A 22,855-nucleotide genomic window follows, 5' to 3' on the forward strand; every position below is an offset into this window, starting at 1 on the left:
CAGTAACTTTTTCGGGGTTGGCCACTGCTGCACCCCCGCCTCCAACTAACCCCCCCACACACACCCTCCGTTGGTTGCACCACTGGGCAAAAAAAGTACAGCAAACATGTTTTTTTTTGCACTAACATTGACCTTTCACAATGTGAGCCTATGAGGAATGATACATAAGTGGAGTCACCACCAAGCGGCCATTAGTAACTACAGTTTTTGGCAATTTGGATTCATATTTTTGCCCCAGAAGTTGGGCTACATCATCTATTTTTAGCCACAGAATTAAAAATTGGCATTTTTTAGAAGACACTGTCCAACAAACATCGTTGTGTTAACAGTTCGGTCACAGTAAGATGGCAAAAACTGCACCAAAGCAAAAAATGTTTTCGCTACTTTGCCAGACAATAGTGTTTCTGTCAGTTGAACCTCTGCAATCCAAGAAATAATTCACCATGCATTTTATTTGTTACGTGGGGAACTTTTTGGTCACGGCCATCATGCTCCCTCTAACATCAGCATTGTGAGCTTGTTGTTCAGGTTACCTACAGTGGATCAGTTCCATTGAACTCATTGGATGAGAGGCCACTTTAAATATCCCTTGATGGATTCATTCCATGACTTTGAAATCTTTTTTTTTTCTAATCAAATGTGATCAAACCCCTTAGTATGTCCTGAAAACTCAAAAACTCATATATCAACACAATATGATGAAGTATGGTCCTTGAAAACACGGCACATTTAGTCCAATAAAGTAAGGAAAATAAGTAATAACTATATGAAAATACTATCCGAGAGCTTCATAAATCACATCAAAAACAAAATTTTGCAATATGAAAGTGTCAGAACCACTGTTCTTCAGCTGAATTATGCATTTCCATGTTCATCATAACAACAAAGAAGAACACATCCTCGGACTTCATAACAGGCTCACACATTCACTCCTTCTCAGTCTGATTGAGGCACACTAAGAGCCATGGAAGAGTGAAGTGAGTCAAAAACATCACTTCAAACAGATAGCCATGTTGGTTACCACATTGTCACTCATCAGCACTGGTGTTTTGACAAGCCAGCGTGACCCCTGTGTTGCACAATCACATGATCACAACTGGTCATGTCAAAGGTCAACGCTAATGGATGGTGCAGTAAGGGAAGCCGCTTTATGTCAGGGTGTGAGCATCTGTATATGAGTGAGTGTTTGTGTCTTGCAGTTTTAAGGCCATACTCTCATAAAGACTGTGGGAGTTATCCCATTATTTTGCACTTAGTTTGACATGTAGCATTAATAATGGGCTTTTAAAAGGGTATTTTGAGAGGTGAACTTAGATTTTTACATATATTCCTCATTTAGGTTTAGCCACATATACAAAAAATAGACTACATTATCAATACATTTTTAGCCCAGGTTACATTTTTGACACATGTAATGTCACAGAAAACTATCATGTACATATGTATAGCTTGTATTTGCATTGTGAAAGCACACTTAAGAGCACAGTTGTTTAATTCGCAATGGAAATAACTGAAAAAATGCCATTTGTTCATACTGAACCCAATCAAATATAACACTAGTATGGTTAATTGTGATCTTTTACATGTCAAGTATAACACTGGTGAAAAATCATATATGCTAATGGCATTTTTCACACGTGAGAAGCTGACAAAATTTAGATATCACTTAAATAAAGCGTGCAAGATTTACAAGATTTACAATAGGTATCCTTTCTTTAAATGAAAAACTGCTGACAGTTAATGTTTTGGTACTTGGAGACTATCAAAATAAAAGTCCCTATTCTTTGGCTTGGTCCAAGGCCAAAGCGCCCACACAGGAAACACAACATATTGATGGCTCAGTCCACATAGGAAACGCCTCAAAATGAGCCTCAACCTCCTCCAACTTTTTATCTCCTGTCTCTCACCCTACCTTTTTCCCTTGCTCTTTTTCCCCTCTGCCATTTGTCTTTCCATTCCCCCTCTCTGTCTGTCTTCATCTTTTCCTCCTCCTCCTCCTCCTCTGCTTCTCTGTTTTTTGCATTCCTTCTCCATCTTGCCCTCCTCTCCCTTCCTTTCCCAATCCTCCTCTGAATCCCTGAGTATCCACCCGACAGAGAGTCATCCATCTTCATTGGGGAGACATATGTGCTGTTTTGACAGCAAGTGCTCTGATGGAGCAAGAGGAAGGAAAGCAGCAACCCCACGACAGCAAAGACACATTATCAGTGGGAAAACACATCCGACCATCAATTACTAAAACCCATCCAATTCTACCAACACTTTGGGTATTAGGTGTTGCCACTGGCGTCTGGTTCAATAATCCGCAATGACTGCAGAGGTGTTAAATCTCGCTACTGTGTTAATTTTCTATGAGATAATCCTATGTTTTTAATATTTGGAGGGGGGGAAAACACAGATCCAAAAATGTTTATAATTTTATTTTTAAATTTAACTGTACAGTACCTTCTCAGATTTGCATCTTGTGCTTAAGAGTGTTTAATTTGACATGTTTAATGTATGGATTTTTTTTAGTGCTACAGCTAAGTATCTATCTCAGCTTTTGAATAACTCACTCAAATGCGAAACAAACATCACATTCTGAGTGAAAACACCAGTCAATGGACAAAAATGAAATTACCATTTGTTTTTAAAATTGGGAATTATTACTTCACTGACTGACCATCCATCATATCTATGTCTTCTTTCCAAGTGACAGTTTGATTGATAAGGGACAGTCAATCTGATATGGAAGACATTAGCGATGTAACTGATGTGAAGCTGGATTTGTTTGTAATTGTTGTCAGAGGTGATCTCAGTCAGTGCCATCCCATTTGGAACGGTATTACTTTGACCTAAAGATGACAGTTCAATAAATACAGTGTCTTCAGGCTGAGAGGATGTGACAAGCATGTCCATGATACTTGCCACGAGGGCATTAATGACACCCCTGCCAGTCAAACTGTCACTAGTCTCCCTGTTGTTGCAAAAACAAAAAACCCAACAAAGAAATCCTTGCAGGTGAGTCAATAATCCAATACTCCTAAAGTCACATTTATGACTTTAATAAACAAGGGAAATTGTGATCTAGCTACAGTTAAGAATTAGGCTTGATTCTACAAGAATGACTATCAGATCAAAGAGAACTGTCAAATTTAAAGGGGTACATCATTATATAATCTCTGTGTGTTTTTGTTTTGTTTTTTGTTTTGCGTCACCATTGTAAACCTGCTATCTAGTGTTACTAAGTTCGCCTAGTCAAAGAAGAGCTTGGCCCCTGGGTGAAAGGTCACGAGTTTAAGTATCCCTAAAAGTGGATCATCATTCCAGAATTTTTTATTCGTTTTTATTCTTTTATTCTTTTCTTTCTCAAATAAGAAAGATTTGTTTATTTTGTGACAAAGCTACTTTTATCTGCTCCTTTGTCACAAGGGCACACCACAGTGGGTAACTCAGCATTGGGTTTGATCTGGCAGAGTTTTACACCGGACGCCCTTCCTGATGTAACACCAAAGGGATTTGTGTCCCTGGGTGGAATTTAAGCAATGGAAAATGGATGCCCAAGCAATGTTCTAGAGTCATGTCCAGCACAAAGTGATGGTGCTTTGTGAGAGGTATCCTTTCACAAAGCATACTTAATACAATCACCACAGCCATACATCAAATAAGGAGCAGCTGGTCCCACCTCAAAGTGTTACAAAAGAGATTATTTGTTGCATTTTTATGTAGAAGAGATACTTTTTAAAACAAATGCAGAAAATTACTATTTTAAAAAATGTCCTTTCAGTAGCTTAAGATTGGTTTAACAGAATTAACGTTGAATGTTGAAAAGTGATCTTTAAAGGTAGTGTGCTAAATCCCTAAAGGTTGATTTTGTTCATCTGGATGTAGCATTTTCCCACTGAAAATACTACATGGCAAAAAGGCACAAACCCCACACATTAGATAGTGTCACACTTTAAGATGCCAGCTGCTCTGCGAGAATGGTAGCATTTGGTGCCATGTGAATGAGGACAAGGTTGTTTTGGATGTTTGAACCCATTGGCGAGAAATCGTATCAACTCAATCACCATTTTGCAAACTTTATTGCTATTTTTTAATCTAAAACCATAATTTCCTTTCCTTTTTATTTAGTATGAAAATCTATTGTGGAGCTATTATAGCTTGTTTGTCTTGTTCATAAGATAAGATAAGATAAGATAAGATAAGATAAGATAAGATAACCTTTATTAGTCCCACACGTGGGAAATTTGTTTTGTCACAGCAGGAAGTGGACAGTGCAAAAGTTATGAGGCAAAAATTAGAATACAATAAGAATAAATACAGTACACAACTGTACAGAATAGAATAAAATAAAATACTATATACAGTAGAATAAAATAAAATAAATATACAATAAGATAAAAATAGAATACAAATACAAATACTATATACAACTGAGTAAAAATACAACGATGACAGAAAGGATTATTGCACTTGGTATTATTGCATATGTATGGATGTGTGTGCTTGATCATTGTATTACGGTTAACATCAGGTCTGCTTTAATTGAGATGATGCAGTGCAGATGTTTCAAATCAAATCCATCTACTCTTAAAGTGCATTATGACTCAATGATAATGCATCATTGACAGAATGAAAGGGGACTTGATGTTGACTGTAAAAGATTATGAAACTCAAGCAAGTTTTATAAATGTAATGACAAACCATGATATAGTACTCTATAACAGAAGTTAATGAAAGTCAGTCGCTGCTGGAAATAATCAAAAGATACTCATATAGAACAGCAGAAACTGCTATCTAAGAAGCTAAAACTCAAGAATGTTAAATATCCTTCATAATAAATTACTTTTAATTACAAATCACTATAGTTCAATCATTACATTTAAGTTCATTTTCTTTGTCACGGCTTATCTCCTCAGATGGAGTTGCAAATTTCTAAAATAAGAAGCTTCACAAAAGTACCATGCTTGGTCTGAATCGTCTCTAAAATTAGAGCGTAACAAACTCTTTTGTTGCTTACAGTTTCACTAAACGCAAAAAGATGGCAGACACACTCTGTGTGAAAAGCCAAACTGAGCTTATAACATAAATGTAATGATGCATGAAGCTTCTCTTGCTGAATAGATTGTTTGTCTTTTGTAAATCTCCTCAATATGAAGGTATGCTGACGGAAATACATGAGTTCACACTGGTTTAAAACGGCACTGCACTTTGATGGGATCATATGTCTGAGGTCTAACTTCTATGTTATGCATTCAGTGCACTTACACTGCTTTAAAGCTGAAAATCAGCAATTAAACCGCATATTTGCCCTTTCAGTGTAAATGTAATGCACTGCAGAGTCAAAACAAGGATGCAGCAGTCTGTGTAAAGATGTTACATAGGATGACACTTTCTGTACCTTTATTTTAGACATTTTATTTTTGCAGATTGCTATTATGACGCTACATAGTAAATAAAGGTCCCATAGATTGTATAAATTTAAAACAAGCCCCAGCAAGTGACGTACTCAATGATGAATCAAAACTAGCATTTCAGTATTATTATGCACATGACTCCAGAAGTAATCGTTCTCCATTGCGAGGACTTACTAACTAGGTAATTGCATTTTGTAAAATTCTGTACTTTAAGTCAATTTTCATGTTAATACTTTTACAGTTTTTCTTAGTTGTAAAACCCAATTAGTACCTTCAAATTGATATTGTTCACTTAAGAAAAGTTCTAAATACTTCATCCAAAACTAACCAAGCAATTATTGAATACAAAACAATTTTCAGACTCCTTGCAGTGCCATTTTTCATGTAATATCGTCTCTGTAGGGCATGGGGCAATAGCCTCAAAATTACGTTCAGTGTTTTGTAAGCCAATTTTCAATTTGATTTCCCAGGCCCATCAACCCTGGAAGGATAGACACTGTACTTTTTGTACATATCTGAAAGCATGAATCCATTCATTGACAGTTTTATATGAAAATATAACCCTTGGAAAACAACACACAAGCACAGTGAATGACTACCGAAGAAAAATGCCCTGCAACATTTGAATTGGTATGAAAAGTGTTGGTGATGCACCCACATGTTCTGGTAATAACTTTAAAACAAACTTCATCCCAGTAAAGCCTTACATCATTACTAGAACTAAATGTGTTCCGCAAAATGCTTCCTTCCCATCTTGACATCATGTCGATCACAGTAATAAGTATTTGATTTACAACCAAAATAATCCTGAGTGATTTTATTTGTGCCTAATGTTGTTTTTAAAGTTGTCACATAAATCAAGTCGAATCAAGAGGAGGAAGAGGTGATTCTCCCTTCCTCCCCCGTGCATTAGCTCATCCTCTTCTTGCAGACACTCTCCCCGCCTGGTGCTCACTTCCCGTCTGTAGGCGCTCATACCGGGACTGCATTCGCTCAGCGCTTCCTCTTGATGACCCTCTGAGGTACATTTGATGTCAGCGTGAACAGCTTGTTTTCCTTTCCTCCCTCGGATTCCCTCTCTTGCTCCCTCTTCCTCTCATGCTCCTTATTTCTTCTTTAGTCTGAAGTGCTGTCGCGTTATTGGACTCAGGTTTGAGTGGCCGTGGTACCAGATTGATGGCCGCCGGGGAGCGTGTCCGTGACATGCCGGGCCTGAAGAAACATAGAAAGAGCTTGTTTTTGCCCCCATCAATCATCCCAAAGCCATAATCACCCGGTGATGGAGAACGTACAGGATGGAAGAAGAGAGAGTTGTGGATGACAGGCATGTTTGTCTTGTACAACAAAAGCAGTTCAGATTGCTTCTGTGAGTCACCTTCTTCTCAAGTTTCATTCAACCAGCGAAGGTGGTTTTTGGGGCGAAGAGCTATCTCAGTATCACTGGCCATATACTTACTGTAGAAGTACGAAATCCTCTCAGCATTCTTCAATACAATTGTTTATAAGATTATAAGTGACTTCTCTTGCCTGTCTTTAGGTATTAAGATATTAGCCTTACGGGAAGAAAAGTACAGGAAGTGGTACAGTCAAAAACTAGCCCAATCACACTGCTCTGGAATAATTACCTATGTGTGAACATATCTGAAACAGTCTCCATCACTCCACACAAACAAAATGGAAGAAAAGCAAATCCTAGCAACACCTGATTTTGCAGCAAACAAGTCAAGTTAACATAAGTTTAAAAAAGTGGAGTCAACAGTGCAGAAAAGAACAGCCTGAAGAAACATCTAGTTTGCTGGATAAATATTCCCGTGTACTTTTCTGCATGTATCCCTGTCTGCTTTATGTTCATTGTTGTATTATTTTTTGTTTCTCTGTGCAGTTCAGGTCTTCACTTTCCCCTAACCCAAACCAGTATGGGTAGATGGCCGGCTTCTGTGTGACTTTAGTTCTGCCTAAAGGTTTCCTCAGTTTCAGAGTTTTGGCAAGTCAGGTTTGCCAAGTGGAGGTTTAGGTCATTATCTGTTTCCCACAACATTCATTGCCTTGAGATGACTATTGTGAATTTATGCTCTATATCAATAACATTCAGTATGATTGAATACTGAACATACAATTGAAAATGTCTTTGTTGCACCTTTATTAAATGTCACTGCCAATTATGCAGCAAAGGAAACTTTGCTGAGTATATTGTTTATAATTCAAAAATCTCAAATGCAGATATTTGTCTTCTATTTCGCACAGTAAACTATACTTTTATTTACTACCACATAAGCCACTTGCTTTGTTACTAAGGAGTGTGTTTGCTCACTCACTAAAATAACTAGCTGTGACTTATCAATGGCTGGCTCAACCTAGGTTACATTTGTAAACCTTGAAAACTGTCAGTCATTTCTATATCATTAATGTAGTGACTTTCTGCGGAACTGCAGTGATCTAACATTGTGTGAAACTGTTAAACCTAAAGCTTGAACAATATCCCCTGCTTATCAGCGTCTCAAAGAGAAAGCAGAGCAATCCTTTGGAAAGTGCGTCACTGCTGACTGTCACCAGAATCATCCCCCAAGAAATGAAGAATCAGCTGAGCCTAAGTAAACTTTACCAGTTTATCACTTTCAAATTTAAAATTAAAAACATAATTTTCAAAGAGAGAAATAGTAAGTGTTCATCAGGACTAACTTTTACATTTAACACATTATAAATTTAACTAAAAAAAGTGCATAAGAGATAACCATAGCATGTTAACGCACTGTCCTTTTGAGCTTTGTACAATCAAACTAACACATGGCTTTAAAATACAGTGGGGCAAAAAAGTATTTAGTCAGCCACCGATTGTGCAAGTTCCCCCACTTAAAATGATGACAGAGGTCAGTAATTTGCACCAGAGGTACACTTCAACTGTGAGAGACAGAATGTGAAAAAAAAATCCATGAATCCACATGGTAGGATTTGTAAAGAATTTATTCGTAAATTAGGGTGGAAAATAAGTATTTGGTCACCTCAAACATGGAAAATCTCTGGCTCTCACAGACCTGTAACGTCTTCTGTAAGACGCTTTTCTGTCCCCCACTCGTTACCTGTATGAATGGCACCTGTTTGAACTCATCATCTGTATAAAAGACACCTGTCCACAGCCTCAAACAGTCAGACTCCAAACTCCGCCATGGCCAAGACCAAAGCGCTTTCGAAGGACACCAGGAAAAGTATTGTAGACCTGCACCAGACTGGGAAGAGTGAATCTACAATAGGCAAGCAGCTTGGTGTGAAAAAATCAACTGTGGGAGCAATCATCAGAAAATGGAAGACATACAAGACCACTGATAATCTCCCTCGATCTGGGGCTCCACGCAAGATCTCATCCCGTGGGGTCAAAATGATCATGAGAACGGTGAGCAAAGATCCCAGAACCACACGGGGGGACCTGGTGAATGACCTGCAGAGAGCTGGGACCAAAGTAACAAAGGTCACCATCAGTAACACACTACAACGGCAGGGAATCAAATCCCGCAGTGCCAGACGTGTTCCGCTGCTGAAGCCAGTGCATGTCCAGGCCCGTCTGAAGTTTGCCAGAGAGCACATGGATGATACAGCAGAGGATTGGGAGAATGTCATGTGGTCAGATGAAACCAAAGTAGAACTTTTTGGTATAAACTCAACTCGTTGTGTTTGGAGGACGAAGAATACTGAGTTGCATCCCAAGAACACCATACCTACTGTGAAGCATGGGGGTGGAAACATCATGCTATGGGGCTGTTTTTCTGCCAAGGGGACAGGACGACTGATCCGTGTTAAGGACAGAATGAATGGGGCCATGTATCGTGAGATTTTGAGCCAAAACCTCCTTCCATCAGTGAGAACTTTGAAGATGAAACGAGGCTGGGTCTTCCAACATGACAATGATCCAAAACACACCGCCCGGGCAACAAAGGAGTGGCTCCGTAAGAAGCATTTGAAAGTCCTGGAGTGGCCTAGCCAGTCTCCAGACCTCAACCCCATAGAAAATCTGTGGCGGGAGTTGAAAGTCCGTGTTGCTCGGCGACAGCCCCAAAACATCACTGCTCTCGAGAAGATCTGCATGGAGGAATGGGCCAAAATACCAGCTACTGTGTGTGCAAACCTGGTAAAGACCTATAGTAAACGTTTGACCTCTGTTATTGCCAACAAAGGTTATGTTACAAAGTATTGAGTTGTATTTTTGTTATTGACCAAATACTTATTTTCCACCCTGATTTACGAATAAATTCTTTACAAATCCTACCATGTGGATTCATGGATTTTTTTTTCACATTCTGTCTCTCACAGTTGAAGTGTACCTCTGGTGCAAATTACTGACCTCTGTCATCATTTTAAGTGGGGGAACTTGCACAATCGGTGGCTGACTAAATACTTTTTTGCCCCACTGTACTAGACAAAATTAGCTGGAATTCACAGTATAGCTGACTTGCTCTTTAAATCAAAAATATTTTGCCAGTCTACATAAGCTCCTTTTCCATTGGTAGCTACTCGGGTCAGCTTAACTCCATTTCCATTACAATTGCTTCCTACTTAATATGCATGGTTGTTTTAATAGCGACGCCTGCGACGCAATTAATATGCGACACGAACGCTACAAAAAAAAAATGGACGTCGATGCAAGAATATACCAATAGAGGGTTTTCACCTACGTCACGTTCTGGGCGGTAACCTGCATGTGCGGCCATATTGGAGGCACACGAAGGTAAACACTGCATGGATCAATGTCTGAAACCACAGAAAAGCTCCTCAAAATGCGTTATAGATGCAGAAGGCATACAGTGAAGGACTTGGTCTGCAGGAAAGAGCACAATATTTGGAAAAGTTAAGGTTTATTGGTGGTGCAGATCCAAACGAGTTGTCTTGTCTGGTTTTCTCGCCAAGCCCATACACAGCAGAACACCTTAAATCTTAGAAAAGTTTGGCGGCCTATAACCAGATGGTGTGTGGATGGGAGATGCAGTATCAAGTCATCAGCGACAGATGTGTTGTGAATGCCAAAGTAAGTAATGCAATAACATCTTTAATCAACCAAACCTTCATCATCCCTTACCAAAAAGTAGCATACGAGTATATTTTATTAAGTATGCTTAACTATAGAAAAGAAATGAGCAGAACAAATTCGGATGTTGTCCAGATTTTTGCCTTGTTGATCCTGGTTTAGCTTCGCTAACCACAACCGCCTCCTTTCCTCTGATAACTTTCGGCATTGTCCTCCCTGATTTGTAATAACTTTTGGCAGTCTATAAAACTGCAAATGTTTTTCACGGTCAGACCGATTGGTACAGCCAAAAACACGGCAATAATTCACCATTTCCTTTCATTTGACGTTTGGAATCTGTTTGAGTGCGCGTGCTTTGTTTACCTCCAGTATCTCCAACATGGCGACTTCTGGTTTGATGACGCACCATGAAAACCCACTGTACTCAGTCTGTGGCTTTTCATTACACTTGGGGAACACAGCGTTGTTTTTTCTAGCCATTTCGTGCGTTGCCGGGTTTTTCATGAACTCTCATGACTCATCGAGTAACGCTGCTGACAAACCAATTGGTGGCATGCAGTCTGACGACGTCACATTTTAGTACCTGCTCGGGTTGATTGGAACCCCAGGTGAGCAGGTACTAAAGAAGTAACTGGTACCAGGTGCTATGACCTAATGGAAAACCCTGAAAACCGTTCACGAAAAGTAATTAATGGAGATGGAGCTTACGAGAGCAGATCTCAACTTCTTGTATTAAAAATGCATAACCTGTCTATGCTTTCGCCTCATGGTAGGCGATAACAATGAAAAGAAGCTTCACCTGTGAATTTGCTGTTCAGTATAGTATACTCTGTTCCTAGGCTATACTAAACTGAAGGAGTAGGAGTAGTTAGTGAGTTTGCACAGAACAAACAAAACAATACACACACTCAAAGTCTTTAAAAAAGTTTAGTGCCTCATCAGCAATTAGGCTGTTGAGAACTTTTATCTACAGAACATCAATCAAATGCAAGTGTCATCCCACGTATCACCTTTATTTTCTTAATTGTCACAGAAGTGATTAATAGTCACTTAGTATATTATTCCACAGCATGCTGCTGCAGCTCCTGCAATTACACAATACTTAGCTTCTCAGCTGTCAGTGATTCATTGGAAGAGGATACTTTAGGTTCACGAGGCAGAGGTTATTACACTGACAGAGAGCATGTGTCAGTGTCAGCCCATCTGTTTTTCTGACTTACTCTTGAAGTTTGTCATCTACTCCAAATATTAGCCCCAAATGCTAAAAATGCACAGTCATGGAACTGCATATTACTGACAATGATAAATGAACCTTAATAACCAAAAATTTAATTGTTATTGATTTATGTGCTGTTGAAAGCAACACAAATGTCAGCTGTCAAATAAATAATAAATGGGAAATTCTCTTCAAGCATTTATCAAAGGAGCTGGCAGTCTTTCTTTCAGTTTTGAATGCATAAATGCAGTGACTAAAGTTATTACTATATTTACCACATTCATAATCTGTCAACAAACTAGTATTCTAACTTTATTTGGAGACTGTGGATTTTAGCTTTATACATACTCAAACATGAGCACAAACCTTGTTGTTGTCTAGTATTGTTTTGCGTATCTATGGAAAATAAATGAAAAATGCTCCATAGTGAATAGAAACGATAGCATGACCTCATTTAGTCTGGTCCTAACCACTGATGTAATACAAACACTGTTATTCCAGGTACTACTGAGCCTCATTTATCAGCGTCAGATGAAAGGTTTTGGAAGACAAAGATCCATTAAGTGCTTAGACTAAGTGTTTCTTCATTCAGATTATTAGATGATAGTCATTTGTTTCCACTGTCACACAAAGTAAAGACATTATTGATTCTAATGTAACAGAGCAAAAGAATTATTTTTAGTATAAAAACTTGGTATTAGCTGAAGGAATTTCTTTCTGCAGTTACACACAGTCTCAAAATGTTTCCAATATATTGACTGGGACTGGTACTTTGCGTCATATTACTCTCGGAAAAGGAAAAAGGTGCTGTTTTGTAGCCAGGTTGTGAATGCTCTTGGTCGATACTGACTTCAGTTAGTTCACTGACAGGAATACATTACTCTAACCACGTCACGAGAACTGTCGCTGCCTGTTTTGCTACTTGTTGTTTGAATATGAAGCTGCAGCGGAGCAAAAATATTTGACTCATTTTACAGGCATAAAGCCGTTAAGAGGTTCTAGGCAAATTACACAAAACAACAAACCACAATATAAAATTGCATGTACGGTCACTTCTTTCCTGCAAATCCAGAATTTGAAGGCATAAGAAATTCAAATCCTGCGTAACTGGGATGAAGAAATTGCTGGCTCATCTACTGACAACTGATAAAGTCAATACCAGGAAGGTTTTATTTTCACTGCTGTGTGGGTGCTCACAAGATTATACAAAACCTAGTCAGCTGATTTTCCTATAAGTGGAAATCAAACAAACTGTATCTGTCCCTCAAACACTTACTAAAGGTCAGACATATTTTTGTGTGTTTACCAAAATCTTGCAAAAATTGTACTCCTGAATACCTTCGATAAAGCCAAATTCATATTATATATATTATATATTATACATATTATTATGATGCCAGTTTCTACAGTGTTGGATTGTTCCAGGTTTTACCAAAACTAGTAAACTGACCTTTCCACCATTCTGATTTTCTTTTTAAATCTATTTGTGTGTGTTCATCAAAGATGAAGTGAGATTCTGTTTCAGGGATACTTTAAACTATCATGACCAAACTTTGACTCCAGTATTTTGAAGAAGCAGAATTTGTGTTAAATGACCTTTTGGTCATTCATGATGGCCAAGGTTTGTGCTCTGTGTATGTCAAAAATAGAACATAAACAATATTTTTTCATTAACTAAAATTTGTTATAACTTTTAATCATAGCTTTAATTCATACACCTGCACGCGATGCTTGACTTTTAATTGTTACAGCTACCTTTAAAAAAAAAGAAAGGTACACGTCTCTTATGGGATGAGTTCAAAGATTGATGTCTCCTGTCATTTTCTGTTTACTTAATAAATTGTGTTTGTTCTTCTGCCTGTCTGTAGCCATTCAACAGAGAGAAATAAATAAAACCCATTTCACCAACGACTCCTACCTGAGAAATGTGTTTCATATGAAATTCCTCTGTGTTTGTATTGGCCTGAAGAACTAAGAGAACAATATGGAAATTCCCATTTTAAGATTTCAGGTTTCCTCCACCCTCTCTGTTGGCATCGCCCATTAAAGTGCTCATGCTGTTCACTTTATCATTCTTATGACCCCCGTCTTCAGCATCGGCATGAAGGCTTACCTCCCCCTCTTTCTCTAATTCATCATCCTTTATAGAGACTAATAGGCTAGGTGACACCAGGGAGAACCACCGATGACTCCTGGCTGCTCAGATCCACTCATAGTGAAGGGTTTTCATTTGCCTCCAAGACACGGTGGTATTCATTTGTTGCAATGGCACCCAATTTTCTCCTCGCTTGGAGCACAAAGTCTGTGAATCTTTACGAGGCCTCTTAAATGGAGATGTACAGCCAGAGTGTAAAAATGCTATTTTCATCTTGGGCACCTCTTCCTGTTAATATTACCAGTTTTATATTACCATTTGTTAAATAGCATGTATTTTATTTGTTAGCTGTAAGTTACACTTAAAAAAATGGACATCTCACTGTTGTTCATAGTAAATTTACTGAACAAATTATTAGGATTATTATTTTTGTTCTTTGATTTTTTTGCACATTTTTTGTTTTGTTGTTTTTTAATGAAATACCAAGATGTAAATGACTTCTTTATGAGGCAGTGTGGCATTGTGGGAGCACGATGCTTGAAATTAAAAAGGTGTCCTTTGAGAGGTGATGTGATTGTATATAAATTTGTATACAATAAAATTGTATATAAATTAAATGCAAAGAAAAGAGTTACTGTTTTAAAACTTGCTTACGCCCACATTAAAACCCCTCTGCTTCAACATTCTGTAAAAGTTGAGTACAATAAAACATGAGCAAATTATATTGTTCTGCACACATAGGTTCTTACGTTCTCTTAAATAGTACAAGTCCTAAGTAAGCAGGTGAGTTGGACAGCTGCTAAAACTGCCTAAAACTGCATTTGCTTGACAGTTTGTGCTCAGCAAACACCGGAGGACATACAGACGCCTGCAGGTAACTCTTGACTCCTTTGTTTGCATGACCCACTCTGACATTTGACAGCTTAGAGGCATGTACCAAAGAAGGTCATGGCCCTGTTATGATGTTTACTTTCAAAATAATCACAAGAACACCGTCTCCATGATTGACAGCTTCAGTTATTTCTTTTCCACTGAATTGCAATTTGGCAGCAGCATGCTTACCATGCTTAATATATTTGTTTATATTCCAAATCCTTTGTGCTGGAGACCACTGGAACCAGTGTCAGCAAGTGCATATGTCATGCATGATCTGTTTGTTAGCCTAACCAAGATCTTTTAAGTGCTGAAGTCTAACCAAGTTGTTTGTAAGGCCTAAACTAAAACAAGTGATCATTTGTCATTAACAATGTGTTTAAAATATAAAAAATGATGTGTGAAAATCTGTGTATGACCAGAACTTGGTCTTGTGTTTGTATTGAAAATTCATGCACAAAAAAATGAATTGATCATTTGAAAGTTGTGACTATTTGATGAAAAGGTTGGGATGTTTTACTATGTTTCCTTTCAAAACATCTCTAAGATCCTGTACATACAGTATAAAGACCTGCTAACAGATCATAAAACAAGAAAACAAGAGCTAAAGTCAACAATCCACCAGGTTCACACTTATTAATATGAACCAGATCACACTGTGTGCTAGCAGTTAGTGTGAATCACTAATGCACCATAGGTACATAAGCACAGGTTGTGGGAGACTGGGCGTGCTTATTCTGTCTAATTTAGTCAATGTGATGCAAATTTAACCCATCTTCCACTGTTGTTACACACTCATGGACTTATGTGCAACACATCTGTCATCTTTAATTTCTGTGAATGTATTCTTACAGTGCAAACAACAGACTGGTAGGATTCACTGAATATGCAGTGGAGCAAATCCAAGCCTTTTGTACATGCAAAGTGTTTAGTTTGGTAACGCTGGAAAAAGATAAATTCTCTAACTAGTTCAATAAGAAAAGAGCTAAAGGCAAAAGCACAAAATCAAATTTGTTATGTATAGATTTGCTTATTATCCTAGATATGTAGAAGATACATAAGATTTTAAAGAGCTCATGGAAGGTGTTAAATCCACAGGTAAACAATTATCAGGGTGAGCTGAGTTATAGCTCTCATCATCTAAATAAATGAGAAATTATTAGGTGAATTAACAAGGCAATGATAACATCATTTCACCCATCCCAATTTTAGACAACGTGGGAAGAAGATGCTAAATGACTCTGCTCAGAAACCACTCATCTGTTAATAGTATTTCCAATAAAGGGTAATAACGTTTGATTAACCAGGACATTCTTCCTTTGGGGAGAAAAATATTAGGTTGAGAAATAGTTTATTTTTAAACTGAATAACAAGTGATATTTATCTAAGCAGGAAAGCATGAGAAAAAAGGCAGTTTATCACTATTTCTTTGCACGAGTACTAACTCATTGCTTATAACAGAAGAGTTAATAGAAGGAAAATGTGTACATTTGAACAAATAATATGATGTTTAAAAGGCATCATATTCAAATTTTAAATAACTCAGTGACTCTACATACTCAAATAATATAGAATGCACTACTAAAAATTACTCTTCTATGATGTCCCCTCAGTTAGTTGCCACCTCAACATGGTGGAGGGGTTTATGTGTCCCAGTGATACGTGGTGCTATAGTGGCAGTAACTTTTGCCCCTGGTAGGATCTCCCATGAAAATGATCCTGGGTGAGGATCTAGATGAAAAACCTTTCCTAAAACCTCTATGAAGACACAGCGAAATGAACAGTGTAACCAGCATGGGACAAGGTTACTGCCTCACTTCGAAGCCAGGCCTAGGGAGGAAACTTGAGGGGGCATTTCTGGTGATTGGCCTTGGCCTGTTGGGTCTTTTGGATGAAATACAAGGAGCCAACAAAGCACCATCATCAGCAGTAAGTGTAATAGGACTCGGCTGCCATGTCTGTTGGGTGGCATTCAAGGGCAGAAGCCCTGGTAGTTCAATCCTTGTCTGCTGAAACAAGTTCTTGGAATGTGGATTGTCACCTTTCTAGTGGGGAAGGAGTTTAGAAATACCTGCTATAGCTGAGTTTGAATGGGTAGGAATGAGAATAAGCATTTTCAGGTCTAAGGCCATGGTTCTCAACTGGGAAAGGGTGGCGTGCACACTCAAGTTTAACAAGTTTATTCATCATTGGGTTTTGTTCATGAGTGGGGGGAGTGGAAGATTGACAGATGGATTGGGGCCATGCCTTGAGTGTAATGTAATGGTCCATCGTGGTGAAGAGAGAGCTGAGAATGAAAGTGAAGCTATCAATTTATCAGTCAATCTACATTCCTTGTCTCATCTGCGGTCATAAGCCCTTGGCAAGGAACGAAAGAATGAGATCAAAGATACAAGCCGTGGGAATGATCTTAATCTGAACAGTAGCTGGGCTTTCCCTTAATGATAGGATGAGGAGTTAAATCATTGGGGAGGGACAAGAGTAGAGCCCCTACTCTTCCATACTGAAAGGAACCATTTGAGGTGGTTTCAGCATCTGACTAAAATCTGTCCTGGGCGAGATGTTCTTAGGATATAGGAGGTCCTGAAATAAACCTGGGACCCGTCCCCCCACGTGACCTGGAAGAAATGGCCGGGGAGGTGTACTTCTCTGCTTAGACTGCTGGATAAGCGGCAGAAGATGGATGGATTGATGGAATCGATTTCTTCTCTGTGAGCTTTCAGTAAAACTGAAGTCTGCAGCGATGCTTCCAAGAGATTTATTGTTTGCTGTCACCTGTCTTTAAAAAAGGTCTGCGTCACAGTAAGTCTATTTAAACTAGACATGACAGCAAGAGGAAGAGAACATTTTTCATGGGAAATGTACACTCACTCACTTTATTAGGTACAGATTTCTAGTACCTTGTTAGATCCCCCTTCTTTCTTAAGAACTGCCTTAATTCTTTATGGCATAAATTCAAAAAGGTGCTGGAAACATTCCTCAGAGATTTGAGTCCATATTGACAGGACAGCATCACACAATTGCCAAAGGATGAATGCTACAGCAGACACTGAGAAACATCTGACCAAGAAACATTTTTCAATCTTCTATTGTCCAGTGTTGGTCAACTTGTAGCCTCAGTTTCCCGTTTTTCTAGCTGACAGGTTTGATCTGTTTTTTGTTCTAAGATGCTCTGCATACCTTTGATTGTGATAAATGGTTGTTTGAGTCACTGTTGCTTTCCTATCAGCTTGATGCAGTCTGGCCATTGTCCTCTGATGTCTGGCATCATGAAGGGATTTTTAATGAGACTTTTTAATAGAAATGTGTATTTAAGAACCAGTCAATCTATCATGTACCTTAGTCAGGGATTTCCAAGCAAACTGGGTGATGGAATTTCTCCTGGTTCTTTCATGGGTTACTTCCCTGTAAGACATTTACAAAACACCTCCTCAACTTGTGAGGCACCCAAGTGGCATCTTAGCCAGTTACCTAAATTATGTCCAAGGACTCCTTTTTAGGAGTGCAAAGCTATTAGCAACAACACAGACACACATATTTATTATTTATTTACACATGTAATTGCTGTTCCACTGAACAGAATTAAAGCATTCTTTACAACCAATGAGCCAAGTGTATTCAATTAATTAGTAGCCAAGAGGACGTTTTGTTGTTGGTTGTAATGAATATCTTCTGGTGCCCCTTTTCAGTAGAGAACTGTCTCAGTTTTTTGACATCTCAGAGCTTATACTGCTGACCCAGTTACTTCAGACATGAAAACATGCAGAGAAGCTGTGACCCCTGTGAAAGGGTGGGGTGGGATCTCAACTCTCATATAGATGATCTCTAAGCAAAACTTCCCATCTGCTCTGCCATGCTGTCTTGCAATCCCAAGAGAGTGCTTAAACAGACTGTCCAGAAATTAAGAGTGCAACCAAAACTCTCTTGATGGACGACACAAAGTTAAAAGTCAAATGGTCATTTCAAATTTTAATTCCACGGCAAGAAATATCGAGTATTCTAAATTAAAATAGGTTTTTGTCATTATGGTTTGGTTAAATAACTCTTATTAAGCAAAAAACAAGAAACATAACTACTCCTCCAGCAGTCAACTATAGGTGCTTTAAGAAATGAGAGTTAACATAGAACAAGTTGGAAAATAACAATCGATGCTGTGTAAAGTTAGTATCAGTGATTATCATAGCAAAGTAAGGACAGACTGGGCAGTGGTGCCTCATTGCTTTTGTGGGTTCTGTCTGGGTGCTCCCACAATCTAAGACACACATGTTGGATTAATTGGTGATTGTAAAATTTCCATTAGGGGTGTATGCAATCTGCTGGTGATCTGTTTAGGTACTCACCTGTTGGGCAGTGTTAGCTGGGAGAGGGTCCTTATTTGCTGGAAGCATTCGTTTCCATTGCTGCTAGATGCAACAGTTTTACTAAAAACCTTGTGCAATGTTCAAAATACAGATAAACTCAGCATCGGTGACACATATTATTTTGTTTTATGCTTCCTAGCTACCCAGCTTCTTTTGATACCATATTTCCTGCAATCCGCAGTTCTTCCTAAAGTCTATCTTATCATTATCCTCTGGTGTCACTCCATTTCGAAAGTTCGGATCATTGATTGGTAACTTTGACACCTGGCCTCTGGCCCCCAGCCAAAAATGATAACTGTTCATATGGGACAATGAAGCTAAGTGCTAAATCAATGGGGCCAGCCTCTCTGATGCGGATATAGCGTTACCAAGAAGGCCAATGGCAAGAGGTGGGGAAGATGTTTCCCCGGGGAAGACTTTTGGAGACACACCACCACTGCCAGGCAAAACTCCAGTCTGGGGATTCATCATTCACGTGATCGATTACACCACCTTAGTGCTCATTTCGCAGGAGTCACAGTTTGTTTATCATTATTGTCTCGTGGTTTAAAGTGTTCTGCTCCCAGTCGACAATGAAGTTTGAAGATGTGGTTGTGTACATGAATGAGAATGAAAGTCAGCCAAAGAGAAAAGAAAGAAATTCTGCAAAACTGTAGCTTTAAGGAGTCCCATTAATCTTCAAACACTTTGCCATCCACATATTTTCTGTCATACTGAAGCACTGGATCAAGCAAAGGTCATTTTTCAAAGCCCGAGCTTTAGTTTAAAATGAATCCTTGCTTGCTTTGCGACTGGACCAGAGCTTGATTGTGATAGGGGGCGATTTCGGCGGCTTGGCGATCATTTGGGCCGTGCGATGTTGTTCTTGGGCCTGGTAAATTAGCTTGCCCGTCCCAAATGGACATTACGCATGCACACAACTGCAAACCTCGCTGTTGGGGAGGAGTCTGGGCAATGTTGCTGCCACATTAAGTTGTTTCCATCATTAGGCTCGCTGTTGCTTATTTCCCTTGTGAGTCGTGTGTTTTTGTTTTGAGCAATGTGTCTATCAAGGTTGGATGTGAGGCTCAACTGTACTGTTGAATAGTCGTGTCAATGATTATGTGTCCCACTATATGTCTTTTTTTTGTTTTCTTTTGTCTCTTTAAATTAAAAACAAATCCCTTGAAACACATAGATGAAAATGAGAATTTAGGTAACAGACAACATAAGCATTTGCCAAATGAGCAATTTCTCAAATAACACCACAGTATCTGTAATCAGCCGTGCTGCCAGGGTCTCAGGCTCTCACTGTGATAATGGTAGTTGATAAGCTGGGTTCAAATTAGCCATTGCTTCTATTATTCCTATTGTCTTCAATGTGACTGTGTCTGAAATTGGATGTCAGCATGGGACATAGTGCAGGTTTGGTTAATAGACTGAGCAGTGTCAAAAGTTGAGAATTCTTTAAAATGTATCAGTTACAGAAATCTTTTGAAGAAAAATATATTTTAATGATGTAGGAGGTAAGAAATAATATGATTTGGCAGGTAGAGTTTGAAATATACAAATTTCCAATGAAAGCAATTCATTTGCAAGTCGCTTTGATGTCTCCAGACACCAGAGGACATGATTATTTTGATTTAGCTTTGGGATCTCTAAAGTTAATCATATATCCCAGGAGTCACCAACCCTGCCTCGCCTCAGGAACATAAGGGGCTCTAAAGACAAGTTGCTAGAGTGCAGACTGAGCAGTTGTGCATGGAAACCTGATAGAGCGCCCCTCACCCAAAACTTAAAATACCAGCAGGGATCAATAGCTGCAGCATGTTATCTATTGTTCAGCGGAGTGTATTGCACATCCCAGTGTTCCAGCTAGATAGATACCCATGCAACATTTCTGCACTCACTCTCTGACACTAATGAAATGTATCCCAAAGTAAGAAGGATTCTGATGATTTTAAAGTGTGAAAATAAAGACAATGGATATGTTTAACGTTTATTTTTGTAAGGTTACTTTGGTTCAATTGTTAATTCAGCTCAGGTTTAACTTAAAAGGTCTGTTAACTGTAAACTCAAATCCTGCATACCTGTTCCAACAGATGACACCAGCAAGTGTAAAAGGCTCTTAAAGGAATGATTATGCTAACTGGATTACAATTTCTATAATGATTTCATTCTAAATGACAAATCACAGAACACTAAATTTGGACTCAATACTCTTAGTACTCTGCACATGTGCCAAACTACATGCAAATGATCTGCTTTACACCTAATTTCGCAGTTTAATGACATAGCACAGTCTGGCAAATTTCCTTCCCATTTTGACTCATGCAAATATACTACCAAAGCTTGAGTACTAAAAATAGGATACAGGTAAACATTTTGTTCAGCCAAGACTGAAGGCCAATATTGGACAGAGCGTAAGGGGAGTGAGAGCTAGAGGAGGACGTGGAGGAAAAGGAGGAACAAGAGGTGAAGTAAGATGGGAGAGGGAAGAAGAAGGGGAGTCAGAAACATAATAACTTATGAAATCAGAGAGACTGTGGTTGACCTTGTTGGGATGAGCAAGAGGAAGGCTGGGCAAGTAGTTTGTCCAAATCTGAGCCACTATATTGTTACTGCAATCACACAGGTATTTCAAAATAAGAACTAAATAACTACAAGTCAGTTTTTTTAGTTTCTCAAGGTTTTGTGGTTAGTGCGCAGTGAGAAAAGATATATAATGTGAATGTCGACAGGCAACATCACCATATCGCCCAATTTCACGCATCTGTGGAGATAAATGTGTAATATTTAAAAATTGCCTCTGTCGCTTTGCAAATGCTTATCTTTTTGTCACTAGAAACTTTAAAGCATTTCAAACTTTATTTAGACCCCATCAAAGGCGATAGCTATTAAAAAAAATATCTTGTCTGAAATCTTAACCCTCATTTTTCATCAACAGAAGTAATAAAAAGAACTGTGTATTAATATTTATACAAAGCTGCTGCCCCACAGATCCCTCACAGCAATGCAAATATTTGTACATTTAATGAGTATCCTGTCATTGGCGACTTTTCTAAAACAATATTGAAGATGTGATGAATTATATTTTCTGTTTCAAATAAAGAAAAATAAAACAAACCCTTGTATAATTAAAAGCTGGTCTGGAGCCTCTGGGCGTCACTGATATAGGCTCAAACTGTGAGAAAAGATGAAAAACAGATCCTGCATAATCAACAACGCCTTCTGCAAGTCAGTGAAAGTGCACCTTACTCAGACGCCTGTGTGGAATGCATTCTGGAAGCATGCTGTCTAGCCCTCATGGTCGTCATTTTAAATAGCAGCAAAGACAGAACACTTGTGGACCTTTCTGGCAGATTTATGGGCTGTTAATGTCTTCCCCCTTCACCTTCTATATTCTTTCTGCTTTTGTTTTGACGTTGGTGAATGCAGGTTGGGAGTCTCAAGACTGAGATGTGATAAATCACCAAATCCTTGAAATATCAAGTTGACTCATGCCCAGACCTCTATTTTCTAGATGGTCCAGCGAGCTGAATCTAGCAACAGAGGTCAGTCAAACCCTCGGGGCGGTGGGGTCAAGTTTAGGGAGACTTTTTTGGCAGATGGTGTTGAGAGTTCAGTCTGTCACTCAGGAAGAACAGCGAAAGAAGAGAAAAGACACTTTACAGCATTAATTGACTTTTGCGTGTCTCAATATTGACCCGGTTTACCCCAAAAATCATTTTCCCTCTCATCTTGGTAAAGAGGCACTTAAGGTAAAACCGTCACCAAAACAGTCCTTAAATACCACTTATTCACCCTTCACTTAAATATTGATGATAATGTGAGTAGCTTGGCAATACTCTCAGTCAATTGGAAATCAATTCTTTTGGCTTCATTGTCACAAAGAACAGTAAAGACGGTTTCTCGTTA

Source organism: Aulonocara sp. 'chitande type north' Nkhata Bay, linkage group LG2, assembly GCF_057382095.1.
Source record: "Aulonocara sp. 'chitande type north' Nkhata Bay isolate Kocher_YH1m ecotype deep benthic linkage group LG2, A_spYH_male_GT1.1, whole genome shotgun sequence".
Classification (NCBI taxonomy): domain Eukaryota; kingdom Metazoa; phylum Chordata; class Actinopteri; order Cichliformes; family Cichlidae; genus Aulonocara; species Aulonocara sp. 'chitande type north' Nkhata Bay.